This window comes from Mixophyes fleayi, chromosome 3, assembly GCF_038048845.1.
Source record: "Mixophyes fleayi isolate aMixFle1 chromosome 3, aMixFle1.hap1, whole genome shotgun sequence".
In the NCBI taxonomy this organism is placed as follows: Eukaryota; Metazoa; Chordata; class Amphibia; order Anura; family Limnodynastidae; genus Mixophyes; species Mixophyes fleayi.
In genome coordinates this window covers 93,888,293-93,903,752 of record NC_134404.1, presented here as the reverse complement: position 1 = coordinate 93,903,752, position 15,460 = coordinate 93,888,293, and the positions used below count along the sequence as shown (strand labels likewise).

Sequence of the window (15,460 nt, the reverse complement as noted above, 5' to 3'; positions counted from 1 at the left end):
AGGAACTGACTGACACTGAGAGAAGAGGCCCAATGATACAGCTCCTGAACTCGTTAGGCCCTGTCGTTTCCCGGGCGTTTAGAACAAGAACTCAGAAGATGGCCGCTCTCCCCACAATATAAACACAACTTGTTCTGAAATCTCCTCTCCCTTTCTTCGGCTGACAGGCAGGTACTCCCCAGTTGCATGGGCTCTTCTGGAGGAAGAACAGGGGTTTGGAAGTTGGGGGCCAAGCGAATCATACTACGCTGAGACTGTTCCTTCTCGGAATTACGTTCCTTGAAATGCAAATCAACCTTGACACAGAGAGAAATAATATCATCCAAAGACGTAGGGAGTTCCTAAGATACCAGCTCATCTTTGATCCGGTCTGAAAGGCCCTGCCAGAACGTAGCTACTAGGGCCTCATCATTCCAGTGAAGTTCAGAGGCCATAGTTCTGAAGTGGACCGCATACTGTCCCACAGACTGGTTTCCCTGGTGGAGACGTAATAAGCCGGAAGCGGCAGTGGACACCCTTCCTGGCTCATCAAATATTTTCTTGAAAGTGGACAAAAAGACACTGAAGTTATGTAGAATGGGATCATCCCTCTCCCATAAGGGGGAAGCCCATGCTAAGGCTTGACCGGACAATAAAGAAATCACATAGGCCACTTTCGTTTTTTCGGAAGGGAAGTTCCCTGGTAATAGCTCGAATTGTATGGAGCATTGATTTAAAAATCCTCTGCAATACTTGGGGTCCCCATCGAACTTGGGTGGGTAAGGTATCTGTAACTGCGAGGAAGAAGCTGATGCTACGGCCTGAGGTTCAGGGACCACTGCCGGCCCAGGTGGTCCACCAGCCACTAGGGTGTTCTGGACAACATCCAACCGAGTAGATAGACTATTGAGGAATTATAAAAGTTGCTCTTGGTTAGCTTCTTGCTTATCCATCCTTCCCACTAAATGCTCCAACAGATCTTTAGCTGCGGCATCCATGGTCAGAGCAAACTGTAACAGATTCTGGATACTTCTACTACTAGTCTTGATTAGCGCTGGCTTACCTGAGGTGCGGAGTCTAACGATCTCCCCGGTGTTCACCAAGAACCGCCGCAAGGCGGGGTAGGCTTCGCTGCCAGGAGTCACAGGTCGCGGTCCTCAGGTTTGCCCCAAGATGTAGTAGAGCGGAGTGGAGCGGAGGTAGCGGAGTCAGACAAGCTGGTTCGGTACACAGGAATGGGGTCAGGCAGAATCAGGAGGCAACTCGGAGTCAACAAGCCAGGTTCGGTACACGGGTCACAAGAACAGAAGAATGGTCAGCAAGCCGGGTCGGTACACAGGGATAGGAGAGCCAGGGTAGTCAAACAGGCAGAGATCAGCACACAGGAAGACACTGGAGACTGGAAGACACAGCAATCCACGAAGTACCGGAGCCAGGAACAGGTAAGTGTTGCTCTGACACTCAGCGAGTGTCAGAGTGAGGTTTTTATGCTGACAGGGATTCAAAATCCCCGCCTCTGGGTTGCGGTCATGTGACTGCCAAACCCGGAAGTGCGGCATCCGTACGTAGCGGCGGGGATCAGGTAAGTCCGTTACAAGAAAATGAGCCTAGCTGGAACCCTTGGATTGAAGAGAAGATTGCAATACCAAGATATTTATAGCACAATGGACAGACACAGCGTACAGAACATAATTTTGAAATTCAGGAGATTTGGAAAATATGTAGCATTAGCATTTTTAAAACCCTTAGAATAAAAAAGAGTAAGAAGAAAATTACTTAGGGCCTGATGCAGATTTGAACGCAATTTGGGCATAATTTATGGCCCAAAATTTGTTATCCAAAAATAGTGTATTTCAGTCCAAATGCTTCCAGCTCTGCATCTGTAGCATATACATTATATGGACAAAAGTATTCAGACGCTTAACAATTATACCAACAGGGACTGTACTGACATTGTATTCAAATACATATACTTTAATATAGAGATGGTCCCCCTTTTGCAGCGATAACAGCTTCCACTCTTCTTGAAAGACTTTCCACAAGATATTGGAGTGTTTCTTTGAGAAATTGTGCCCATTCATTCTGTACAGCATTTATGAGGTCAGGCACTGATGTTGGAAGAGAAGGCCTGACTCGCAGTCAACGTTCCAGTTCATCCCAAAGGTGTTCGATGGAGTTGAAGTCAGGGCTCTGGTACTGGTTTTCACAAAGTGTGCTGCTTTAGTGTTTTTAGACTTTTTTGTCAGATGTTGCTATGGTATACTGAAGTAAAATTACAAGCATTTTATAAGTGTAATAGGCTTTAATTGACAATTACATTAAGTTTGTGCAAATAGTCAGTATTTTGCAATGTTGACCCTTCTTTTTGAAGACATCTGCAATTCGCCCTGGCATTCTGTCAATTAACTTATGGGCCACATACTGACTGATGGCCGCCCATTCTTGCCTAATCAATTCTTAGAGTTTGTCAGAACTTATGGTTTTTGTTTGTCCACCCGTCGCTTGAGGATTGACCACAAGTTCTCAATGGGAATAAGGTCTCAGGAGTTTCCTGACACAGGACTGATGGTAGCACTCACCTTTCCTTCTCTGGACAAGCGGTTTTCCAGATGCCTCAAACAATCTGAAAGGGGATGTCTTTACCCTAGTCCTCAGCAGTCCATTCCCTGTACCTTTTGCAGAACATCAATCTGTCCCTGATGTTTTTCCTGGAGAGAAGTGGCTTTTTTGATGGCCTTCCTGACACTGTACATGCAGATGTACTCACACCTGCCTGATGCCATTCCTGAGCAAGCTCTGCACTAGTGGTGCCCCAATCCCGCAGCTGAATCAACTTTAAAAGACGGTCCTGGTGCTTGCTGAATGTTCATGGCCACCTTAAAGCCTTCTTCACAACTATTATACCTCTCTCCTTGAAGTTCTTGATGATCCGATAAATGGTTGATTTAGATGCAATCTTACTAGCAGCAATATCCTTCCCTGTGAAGCCCTTTTGTGTAAAGCATTGATGACTGCATATGTTTCCTTTTAGGTAACCATGGTTAACAGAGGAAGAACAATAATTTCAAGCACCACCCTCCTTTAAATCTCCCAGTCTGTTATTCTAACTCAATCAGCATAACAGAGTGATCTCCAGCCTTGTCCTCGTCAATACTCTTGCCTGTGTTAATGAAAGAATCACTGACCTGATGTCAGCTGGTCCTTTTTTGGCAGGGCTGAAATGCAGTGAAAATGTTGTTTTTGGGATAAAATTCATTCTCATGGCAAAGAGGGACTTTGAAATTAATTGCAATTCATCTGATCACTCTTCATGACATTCTGGAGTATATGCAAATTGGAATCGTAAAAACGGAGGCAGCAAACTTTATGAAAAATAATATTTGTGTCATTCTTAAAACTTTTGGTCTTGACTGTAGTAGCCTAAATTTGGTTAAATGTTCTTGGAGACACAGGGGTAAATGTATCAAGCTGAGAGTTTTCCGGCGGGTTTGAAAAGTGGAGATGTTGCCTATAGCAACCAATCAGATTCTAGCTATCATTTTGTAGAATGTACTAAATAAATGGTAGCTAGAATCTGATTGGTTTTTCAAACAAACTGAAAAACTCTCAGCTTGATACATTTACCCCACAGTGTTTCTTTATTTTCAGGTCACAAATTGCGAATACAGCACTTCTCACTCAGGTTAGGTTTATGGCAGGCATACTTATGCCCACATACACAGAACTAGGTAGTTTTCATAATCTAACTTTGTAATCAATTGTTTTCATAGCAAACACTTATTTTGCAATCCACCAATCAGAAGCAGTTAGCTTGTGCTGCTGATCGTCATCAACATGTATTTGCACCAGTCCCTAGACACATGTGTAGATGAGTACAACTCTGCAAAGGCATAGGTATTTGCATAATTTTTGTGAGTGAATTCATCCAATTTACCCAATGCAAAAAGGCATAAGTTAAACTCTACTACAGGTCCCTAGTCTTTTTATTATAAGGTAGCAAAAGAGCAGACACAGAGCACCAAACACAGTTGGTGTGCTGTTTTAAATTCAGGAAATTTGAAAAACTTGCCAAAATTGGCATAATAGATTTAGCTTTAGGAAAAAAAACTTGTACTCAAGTTATTCATTCTTATACATCAATTATTTCATTTATTGTATTGCCTGACTGGAACAATTAAATTTGCCTATACGCTGCTGATCACTCTCTAAATGATAGAACTGATAATGTTTACAAACAATTGTGTGAGGATGCATAGTTAATCTGATATTAATACTCTAGATACAGTATATTTCAGATGCCACTGTTAAATTGTTGTAATGTCTCTGTTAAAGGCTTCAGCTATTTGCTAATCTTGGAGTACTGTGCAATTGTTTTGTCAGATACACAATGTTTCACATTGAACTGTTAGTTTCTAATCACCAGATCCCATCAATTGAGCAATAATCTTTTGATGTTTAACATTGTAATTTGTTGAGTCTTATTTTTTTGTCTCTGTGGCTCTCTTTAATATTGTTTTTTGATCCACTAAAGTTAATTAGTATATTGCTGCATTTTTGGTTGCCTATTTGTTCCCCGTTCATCTTTCTAACATGCTACACCTCATCCATTAAACTAATAATTCGCTTAACAACTACATCTTGTCAGCTACATCTCCCCCTTTTTTCCCCGTCCTCCTTCTCTCTCTCTCATTCCTCATGACATTGTCCTCATCTCACCCCTTGTGCCTTGGTATGTCTAACCTTCCCTCCCTTTAGATTGTAAGCTCCCTTGAGCAGGGCCGTTTCTCTCTTCCAGTATCCACCATTTTTAACTTTGCTCACCAGCCACCTTGCCCACCTCCTTCTTGGACTTTCTGCCCACTGACTCATCGCTTTTCTTTGCACCATTTCAGTGGCTCTCAACCTGTTAGCTGTGCCCACATTCTTGGGCACAGGTTTCCAGCTTGTGCTGAATATTCCTCTCTGACCACCGCTCTTTCAGCCTTTCTTATTAGCTCTGCCTTGAGTTTCCAGGGTTAAAGTGTTTCTTGTTTATTGTACCGTACTGTTTTGCTTGTATTGTCCTATTGTTTGTACCGTCTGACGCTGTGAAAAATTTTTGCGCCCTATAAACAAAAATAAATATTATTATTATTATTAATAATAATAATAATAATAATAATAATAATACCTTCAATAGTGTTCAAGTTTTCTGATTAATTAACAGCAGTTTTCAATGTGATTGTGCTCTGTCTATACCATATTCTCCCACCCATTCCTGAAGACAAAATGATATTTGTCTCGACAAAGTAGTATATATAAACAGGTGAAGTCCACAACTCGCAAATATATAATATCATGTGACAATGACATTTTGCCTCTCTTTCAAATCTGTGGAGTCAAGGCAATTCAAAGTTATTCTGATGCTCTACTGGCATGTAAAACTTGACTGTATTAGCTTAATCTGAATTCGAACCACCCTTCTCTATTGCATGTGGCACATTTGTGTGTGTGTGTGTGTGTGTGTGTGTGTGTGTGTGTATGTGTATTTAAGTTTAATTTACCCTTAGTTCTAAATTCGCTTCCCTGCCAGCTCAGAGATGCTCTTCACAAAGTGGTAATAACCATGCCCCCTTAGCATAGCAAGACATTTCTCTTAAACATATACACTATTCACCCCTCTATCTAATTTCAATAATCTGGTTTTGCAAAATTACTTGTTTCTGCACTGTTCTGCAACACTATGCTGCCTGGTGCGCTTACTCGTACTTTGCAAAGAACACCGTTACCTAATCCAACATTTCATTGACCAATGCAAACATCTGCTTCTCTTGAAGTACTGATAATTGGCTCCATACAACCTTTTCTAAACTATACTACTACACCTAGTTATTTACCTTAATACCTGGGCGTCTTCCTCTCCTGTTTTCACGTATATACAGTATGCCTTTTATTCCTACATGGTATTGGATTATTCCTTTAAATATTTCTAATACAAGCTTAACTTCTCACTTATCTATTGATATAATCAACTTTTTAGATAATTAAATAATGTATCGGCTAATGTTTTTTTGCACATGATAATGTTTATTGTTTCACTTTACACTGTCACACTGTTTTACTAGTTAGTTTGGCTGTTGCAATTTATCCTTGTCTTCGCTGTGTCTATGTGCAGGACCCTCTTAACAACATTATGGGCCCCCAGGCAAAGCAGTGCATATATATATATATATATATATATATATATATATATATATATATATATATATATATATAATATGTGTGTGTGTAAAAAAAAAAGTGATTATATATATATGTATATATATATATATATATATATATATATATATATATATCACTTTCTTTCAGCCGTCAGAGTCCCTTTAAATTAGAGATGAGCGCACTCGGATTTCGTGAATCCGAGCCCACCCGAACGTTTCTGATCCGAGTCGGATCCGAGACAGATCCGGGTATTGGCGCCAAATGAAAACCTGAAACCAAGGCTCGGAGTCATAATCCCGCTGTCGGATCTCGCGATACTCGGATCCTATAAATTCCCCGCTAGTCGCCGCCATCTTCACTAGGGCATTGATCAGGGTAGAGGGAGGGTGTGCTAGGTGGTCCTCTGTCCTGGTAGATCTCGTGCTGTGCTGTTTAGTTCTGTGCTGTGCTGTGCTGTGCTGTGTTCTGCAGTATCAGTCCAGTGGTGCTGTGTGCTGTGCTCTGTCAATTTTGAGTTCAGTGGTGCTGCTGGGTCCTGTGCTGTGTCCTATTCAGTCCAGTGGTGCTGTGTACTGTGCTCTGTGCTTCTAAGGGCATAGTTCTTTATTTCCCCATTATTCCCAAGTGTTTAAAAAATTTAAAAAAAGTTATAAAAAAAAATACAAAAAAATAATTAAAAAAAAAATTAATTACAACAAAATTTGCAAAACCAATCCTGCAGTATAAGCCCATTGGTACTGCAATATTACCAAGTTCACACATTCAGCAGTAAAAATCCAGTGGTACTGCAATATTACAAAGTTCACACATTCTGCAGTATCAGTCCTGTGTGCTGTGCTCTGTCAATTTTGAGTTCAGTGGTGCTGCTGGGTCCTGTGCTGTGTCCTGTTCAGTCCAGTGGTGCTGTGTCCTGTGCTCTGTGCTTCTAAGGGCATAGTTATTTCCCCATTATTCCCAAGTGTTTAAAATTTTTTAAAAAAGTTATAAAAAAAAATACAAAAAAATAATTAAAAAAAAAATTAATTACAACAAAATTTGCAAAACCAATCCTGCAGTATAAGCCCATTGGTACTGCAATATTACCAAGTTCACACATTCAGCAGTAAAAGTCCTGTGGTACTGCAATATTACAAAGTTCACACATTCTGCAGTATCAGTCCAGTGGTGCTGTGTGCTGTGCTCTGTCAATTTTGAGTTCAGTGGTGCTGCTGGGCCCTGTGCTGTGTCCTGTTCAGTCCAGTGGTGCTGTGTCCTGTGCTCTGTGCTTCTAAGGGCATAGTTATTTCCCCATTATTCCCAAGTGTTTAAAATTTTTTAAAAAAGTTATAAAAAAAAATACAAAAAAAAAATTAATTACAACAAAATTTGCAAAACCAATCCTGCAGTATAAGCCCATTGGTACTGCAATATTACCCAGTTCACACATTCTGCAGTATCTTGTGCTACATATAATGGAGACCAAAAATTTGGAGGATAAAGTAGGGAAAGATCAAGACCCACTTCCTCCTAATGCTGAAGCTGCTGCCACTACTCATGACATAGACGATGAAATGCCATCAACGTCGTCTTCCAAGCCCGATGCCCAATCTCCTAGTACAGGGCATGTAAAATCCAAAAAACCCAAGTTAAGTAAAAGTAGCAAAAAGAGAAACTTAAAATCATCTGCGGAGAAACGTAAAGTTGCCAATATGCCATTTACGACACGGAGTGGCAAGGAACGGCTTAGGACCTGGCCCGTGTTCATGACTAGTGGTTCAGCTTCACCCAAGGATCTTAGCCCTCCTCCTCCTCCCCCCCTACAAAAATTGAAGAGAGTTATGCTGTCAGCAACAAAACAGCAAACAACTCTGCCTTCTAAAGAGAAATTATCACAAATCCCCAAGGCGAGTCCAAGGGTGTTGGTGGTTGTCAAGCCTGACCTTCCCATCACTGTACGGGAAGAGGTGGCTTGGCAGGAGGCTTTTGATGATGTAGCTGGTGCTGTGGAGGAACTTGATGATGAGGATGGTGATGTGGTTATTGAAAATGAGGCACCAGGGGGGAAACAGCTGATGTCCATGGGATGAAAAAGCCCATCGTCATGCCTGGTCAGAAGACCAAAAAATGCACCTCTTCGGTCTGGAGTTATTTTTATCCAAATCCGGACAACCAATGTATGGCCACATGTAGCTTATGTAAAGCTCAAATAAGCAGGGGTAAGGATCTTGCCCACCTAGGGACATCCTCCCTTATACGTCACCTGAATAACCTTCATAGTTCAGTGGTTACTTCAGGAACTGGGACTAGGACCGTTATCGGTACAGGGACACCTAAATCCGGTGGTCCAGTTGGATACACACCAGCAACACCCTCCTCGTCAACTTCCTCCACGATCTCCATCAGATTCAGTCCTGCAGCCCCAAGTCAGCAGCCAGACAGAGTCCTCTTCAATACGGGATTCATCCGAGGAATCCTGCAGCGGTACGCCTACTACTGCCACTGCTGCTGTTGCTGCTGTTAGTCGGTCATCTTCCCAGAGGGGAAGTCGTAAGACCGCTAAGTCTTTCACAAAACAATTGACCGTCCAACAGTCGTTTGCCGTGACCAAAAAATACGATAGTAGTCACCCTATTGCAAAACGTATAACTGCGGCTGTAACTGCAATGTTGGTGTTAGACGTGTGCCCGGTGTCCGCCATCAGTGGAGTGGGATTTAGAGGGTTGATGGAGGTATTGTGTCCCCGGTACCAAATCCCGTCGAGATTCCACTTCACTAGGCAGGCGATACCAAAAATGTACAGAGAAGTAGGATCAAGTGTCCTTCAGTGCTCTAAAAAATGCGGTTGTACCCACTGTCCACTTAACCACGGACATGTGGACAAGTGGTTCTGGGCAAACGAAGGACTATATGACTGTGACAGCCCACTGGGTAGATGCATCCCCTTCCGCAGCAACAGCAACAGCTGCATCAGTAGCAGCATCTACAAAATGGCTGCTCGTGCAAAGGCAGGCAACATTGTGTATTAGAGGCTTTAATAAGAGGCACAACGCTGACAACATATTAGAGAAACTGAGGGAAATTATCTCTCAGTGGCTTACCCCACTTAGACTCTCATGGGGATTTGTGGTGTCAGACAATGCCAGTAACATTGTGCGGGCATTAAATATGGGCAATTTCCAGCACGTCCCATGTTTTGCCCACACCATTAATTTGGTGGTGCAGCATTACCTCAAGAGTGACAGGGGTGTGCAGGAGATGCTTGCGGTGGCCCGCAAAATTGCTGGACACTTTCGGCATTCTGCCAGTGCCTACCGCAGGCTCGAGGCACATCAAAAAAGCATGAACCTGCCCTGCCATCACCTCAAACAAGAAGTTGTGATGCGCTGGAACTCCACCCTCTGTATGCTGCAGAGGATGGAGGAGCAGCAATAGGCCATTCAGGCCTACACAGCCACCTACGACATAGGCAAAGGAGTGGGGATGCGCCTGAGTCAAGCGCAGTGGAGACTGATTTCCGTGTTGTGCAAGGTTCTCCAGCCGTTTGAACTTGCCACACGAGAAGTCAGTTCCGACACTGACAGCTTGAGTCAGGTCATTCCCCTGATCAGGCTGTTGCAGAAGCAGCTGGAGAAAGTGAGGGAGGAGCTGGTAAACCATTGCGATTACACCAAGCATGTAGCTCTTGTGGATGTAGCCCTTCGTACGCTTTGCCAGGATCCGAGGGTGGTCACTCTTTTAAAGTCAGAGGAATACATTCTGGCCACCGTGCTCGATCCTCGGTTTAAAGCGTATGTTGTGTCTCTGTTTCCGACAGACACAAGTCTACAGCGGTGCAAAGACCTGCTGGTCAGCAGATTGTCATCTGAAGAGGACCGTGACATGCCAACAGCTCCACCCTCATTTTCTTCCACATCTATGGCTGCGAGGAAAAAGCTCAGTTTTCCTAAAAGAGCCACTGGCGGGGATGCTGATAACATCTGGTCCAGACTGAAGGACCTGCCAACCATTGCAGACATGTTTACTGTCGCTGCATTGGATGCTGTCACAATTGAAAAAATGGTGGAGGATTATTTTGCTGACACCATCCAAATAGACATGTCAGACAGTCCATATTGTTACTGGCAGCAAAAAAAGGCAGTTTGGAAGCCCCTGTACAAACTGGCTCTATTTTACCTGAGTTGTCCCCCCTCCAGTGTGTACTCGGAAAGAGTTTTTAGTGCAGCGGGGAACCTGGTCAGTGAGCGGTGAAGGAGGTTGCTTCCTCACAATGTTGAAAAAATGATGTTTATAAAAATGAATAATCAATTCCTCAATGAAGTACAGCACTGCCCTACAGATAGCACAGAGGGACCTGTGGTTGTGGAGTCCAGCGGGGATGAATTGATAATGTGTGAGGAGGAGGAAGTACACACTGTAGGGGGAGAGGAATCAGAGGTTGAGGATGAGGACGACATCTTGCCTCAGTAGAGCCTGTTTATTTTGTACAGGGAGAGATGAATAGCTTTTTATGTGTGGGGGCCCAAACAAACCAATCATTTCAGCCACAGTTGTTTGGTAGGCCCTGTCGCTGAAATGATTGGTTTGTTATAGTGTGCATGTCCTATTTCAACAACATAAGGGTGGGTGGGAGGGCCCAATGACAATTCCATCTTGCAACTCTTTTTTTGTCATTATGTGACCATTCAACAGTCGTTTGCCATGTTCAAAAAGTAAAACAAAATGTCTACAAATTCAAAAAATTAAACCAAAAGTAAAATGCCCTGTCATTATTTAAAACAAGAGGTATTGACGTGCTAGAATTACTGTATTGTTTATATGTTATAAACACTACACTTGGAAGTTGGAGGAGGTATTGTGGCACCGGTACCAAATTTAGTACCGGGGCCACTCAACTATGCAGTCCAGATAGAGGTGTATCAGATATTAAACAACGTTGACTGCTGCTGCAAATTTTTTAAATAATATTGTGGGGAACACTACACTATGCAGTCCATAAACTTTTTTGGTGGAATTCAGACCCGTGGAGGTTTTTTTAATTATATTATGGCCCCTGTAAAAAATTGTGTACCGGGGCCACCCAACTACGCAGTCAAGAAACTTTTTTTTTGGAATTCAGCCTCGTGGAGGGTTTTTTAATTATATTGTAGGGACCACTCCTCTACGCAGTCCAGATACATTTTTTGGTGCGATTAAGACCAGTTCAGGGTTTTTAAATTATATTGTGGTGACCACTCCTCTACGCAGTCCAGGTACATTTTTTGGTGCGATTCAGACCAGTTCAGGGTTTTTAAATTATATTGTGATGACCACTCCTCTACGCAGTCCAGGTACATTTTTTGGTGCGATTCAGACCAGTTGATGGTTTTCTTATTATATTGTGGTGACCACTCCTCTACGTAGTCCAGGTACATTTTTTGGTGCGATTCAGACCAGTTGATGGTTTTCTTATTATATTGTGGTGACCACTCCTCTACGCAGTCCAGATACATTTTTTTGGTGCGATTAAGACCAGTTCAGGGTTTTTAAATTATATTGTGGTGACCACTCCTCTACGCAGTCCAGGTACATTTTTTGGTGCGATTCAGACCAGTTCAGGGTTTTTAAGTTATATTCTGGTGACCACTCCTCTACGCAGTCCAGGTACATTTTTTGGTGCGATTCAGACCAGTTGATGGTTTTCTTATTATATTGTGGTGACCACTCCTCTACGCAGTCCAGATACATTTTTTGGTGCGATTCAGACCAGTTCAGGCTTTTAAAATTATATTGTGGTGACCACTCCTCTACGCAGTCCAGGTACATTTTTTAGTGCGATTCAGACCAGTTCAGGGTTTTTAAATTATATTGTGGTGACCACTCCTCTACGCAGTCCAGGTACATTTTTTGGTGCGATTCAGACCAGTTGATGGTTTTCTTATTATATTGTGGTGACCACTCCTCTACACAGTCCAGGTACATTTTTTGGTGCGATTCAGACCAGTTGATGGTTTTTTTATTATATTGTGGTGACCACTCCTCTATGCAGTCCAGATACATTTTTTTGGTGCGATTAAGACCAGTTCAGGGTTTTTAAATTATATTGTGGTGACCACTCCTCTACGCAGTCCAGGTACATTTTTTGGTGCGATTCAGACCAGTTCAGGGTTTTTAAATTATATTGTGGTGACCACTCCTCTACGCAGTCCAGGTACATTTTTTGGTGCGATTCAGACCAGTTGATGGTTTTCTTATTATATTTTGGTGACCACTTCTCTACGCAGTCCAGATACATTTTTTGGTGCGATTAAGACCAGTTCAGGGTTTTTAAATTATATTGTGGTGACCACTCCTCTACGCAGTCCAGGTACATTTATTGGTGCGATTCAGACCAGTTCAGGGTTTTTAAATTATATTGTGGTGACCACTCCTCTACGCAGTCCAGGTACATTTTTTGGTGCGATTCAGACCAGTTCAGGGTTTTTAAATTATATTGTGGTGACCACTCCTCTACGCAGTCCAGGTACATTTTTTGGTGCGATTCAGACCAGTTGATGGTTTTCTTAATATATTTTGGTGACCACTCCTCTACGCAGTCCAGATACATTCTTTGGTGCGATTAAGACCAGTTCAGGGTTTTTAAATTATATTGTGGTGACCACTCCTCTACGCAGTCCAGGTACATTTTTTGGTGCGATTCAGACCAGTTCAGGGTTTTTAAATTATATTGTGGTGACCACTCCTCTACGCAGTCCAGGTACATTTTTTGGTGCGATTCAGACCAGTTCAGGGTTTTTAAATTATATTGTGGTGACCACTCCTCTACGCAGTCCAGGTACATTTTTTGGTGCGATTCAGACCAGTTGATGGTTTTCTTATTATATTGTGGGGACCACTCCACTACGCAGTCCAGAAAGATACCTCGTTGCAACGTTTTGGACTAATAACAATATTGTGAGGTGTTCAGAATACACTGTAAATTAGTGGAAATGATTGTTATTGAATGTTATTGAGGTTAATAATAGCGTAGGAGTGAAAATAAGCCCAAAAACTTGATTTTTGAACTTTTTATGCTTTTTTCAAAAAAAATCCGAATCCAAAACCTTAAATCCGAACCAAAACCTTTCGGCAGGTGTTTTGCGAAACAAATCCGAACCCAAAACCTCAAGAAAATCCGAATCCAAAACACAAAACACGAGACACCAAAAATCAGCTTATTCTCCTCTTCACTTTTCTTCAGTCACTACTGCTGCCTGCTAAATGCTGTTTTCGCCCAGGGGACTCCTCCATGCTGCACTCCGCAATGGATGTCGGGCGTGATGACGTCACGCCTGACATGCACTGCGAGCTCCGCACGGAGGAGGAGACCAGGGAGGGAGCCAGATCGCCAGCTGACCACAAGGTAAGTATTTTCTTTCTTTCTTTGGGGGGGGCAGGATTCATTTTCTTGCAGCGCTGCCTCGACGGGCCCCCTGGGCTGCAGGGCCCCGGGCACCTGCCCATTGTGCCCAATGGGAGAGACGGCCCTGTCTATGTGCCATTTCTGAACGGACAGATGTGTGAACAAATGCCTTGTAATCGAGGTGGTGCTCCTAGAAGTAAAGTTGGACAAGAACTTGGCATCTCTTTTAACCTTTATCTGGATTCCTAAAGCTGGGTACACACTACAGAAATTTCGACCAACTTTTTATTCCGCATGGACTGCATACACACTAGCCTTGTTTAGGACGATAAAGGGAAGAGCAGACATCCCTTTAGCGACTTTTTACAGCCATGTTGTCGTGAGCAATGATTTTAATTTTGTACACACTGCAGCGACATTTGCGGGAAATGTAACGAGATACCAAATACAGTAGCATAAAGAGGCAGAACTTTCGTTATAGTTAACACCCAAAGCTGCATAAAAAGAGAGGGCAACATTGTCTCTTCATTCATTTCTATAAAATAGAAGTTTAGTAATATACATTAAATTTAGAAAAACATTTAACTGCTAAAGTGCAATGCAATGAATATTGCCGAATAATAAAATCCCTTCATATGTAATGAAATGCTTTATTCTCGGCGTGCATCATCGCTGATTGGTCCACAGCAGAAACGAACATCCATGTCTGAGTTTATAAAATGACAGAGGAACCTGTTTGGCGCCGAGGAGCGTCAGAAGATGGCGAGTGAGAAAGTGTCAGTGGGTGTTAAGGTTGAGGAGAAGGTGTCAGTGGGGGTTGCGGGTGAGGAGAAGGTGTCAGTGGGGGTTGCAGCTATGGAGACGGAGACAGAGTCAGAGATGGTGCTGGAAGGGCCAAAAAAGAAGATGGCGAGTGAGAAAGTGTCAGTGGGTGTTAAGGTTGAGGAGAAGGTGTCAGTGGGGGTTGCAGCTATGGAGACGGAGACAGAGTCAGAGATGGTGCTGGAAGGGCCAAAAAATGTTGGAAAAGTTAAAGTGGGGGATTGAGATACTCAAGAAGAGCAAAGAGCAAATCCAATGAGCCCAAGAGAGGTAGAGATGATGGTCAAAGTACTGGACCAGGACGACAACGACATTAAAAAAGGTCAGTAGCACGTGTAGTGTACCTGCTAGAAGGACTTTATTTCATTCTAGTGTCACACGAAGCAAAGTATACTAATTTGTAACCTAATTTTTTTTATGTCAGAACGAAGAATTAACGGTGAGAAGGCCTGTTTAGATACCACTGATACCACTAATGTTACACCTGTTAGCAAACAAGAAAAAATTGAAAAAGAAAAATATACTAAAGAAGTTCTACACGAAGGTATTTCAGTAAACATGTGTAGACAGCTAAATGCTTTGGCCGCATACCTGTACCGTTATAATAACCAAAAAGGCGCCTGTTTTCCAGAATGTATGGAGGTTAAGCCCGCTATTATTGCGATTTCGCCACAGGGACCAAAATATAAACTGATTTAGAGCAGCGTGAAAGGTAAATGAGAGTATTTATGTCGTTGAATATTAATTACAGATATAGAAATTAAATGGTAAACATTTTTTTATTTCTTTGTATCGTAGATAAAGAAATCAAAGGGAGTAGAAACCCAAGCGACATCAAGACCTGTTCTGCCACAAACCAGTAGCACCTTTAAACATGCTAAATACTAAAAATAATAGTACTCTGCGCTCTGATTGGTTTGGGCGCGCTCACTTCTCATGCGGATATTTCAGACAGCTGTGTGTGTAAAAAATGTTGTACCTTTTTCCTGCAATAAAAATGTTGCATGAACACTGTGTGGTTTCTTCTGGGGACTTCACAATTATAAGTTAATAAAGGTTAATATAACTTTAATAGGTTATAAAGGTTAAACTGTATAAAGG

At 42.3% G+C, this 15,460-nt stretch overlaps 1 long non-coding RNA gene across 1 annotated transcript; it reads left to right on the top strand.

The window, feature by feature from the left end:
* The first annotated feature begins 14,444 nt into the window (after positions 1–14,444).
* On the top strand, positions 14,445–15,076 carry LOC142142712 (uncharacterized). The gene is made up of 3 exons (XR_012689295.1): positions 14,445–14,681; positions 14,784–14,903; positions 14,991–15,076. It is a non-coding gene; the product is annotated as an uncharacterized LOC142142712 (long non-coding RNA).
* The last annotated feature ends 384 nt before the right edge of the window (positions 15,077–15,460 follow it).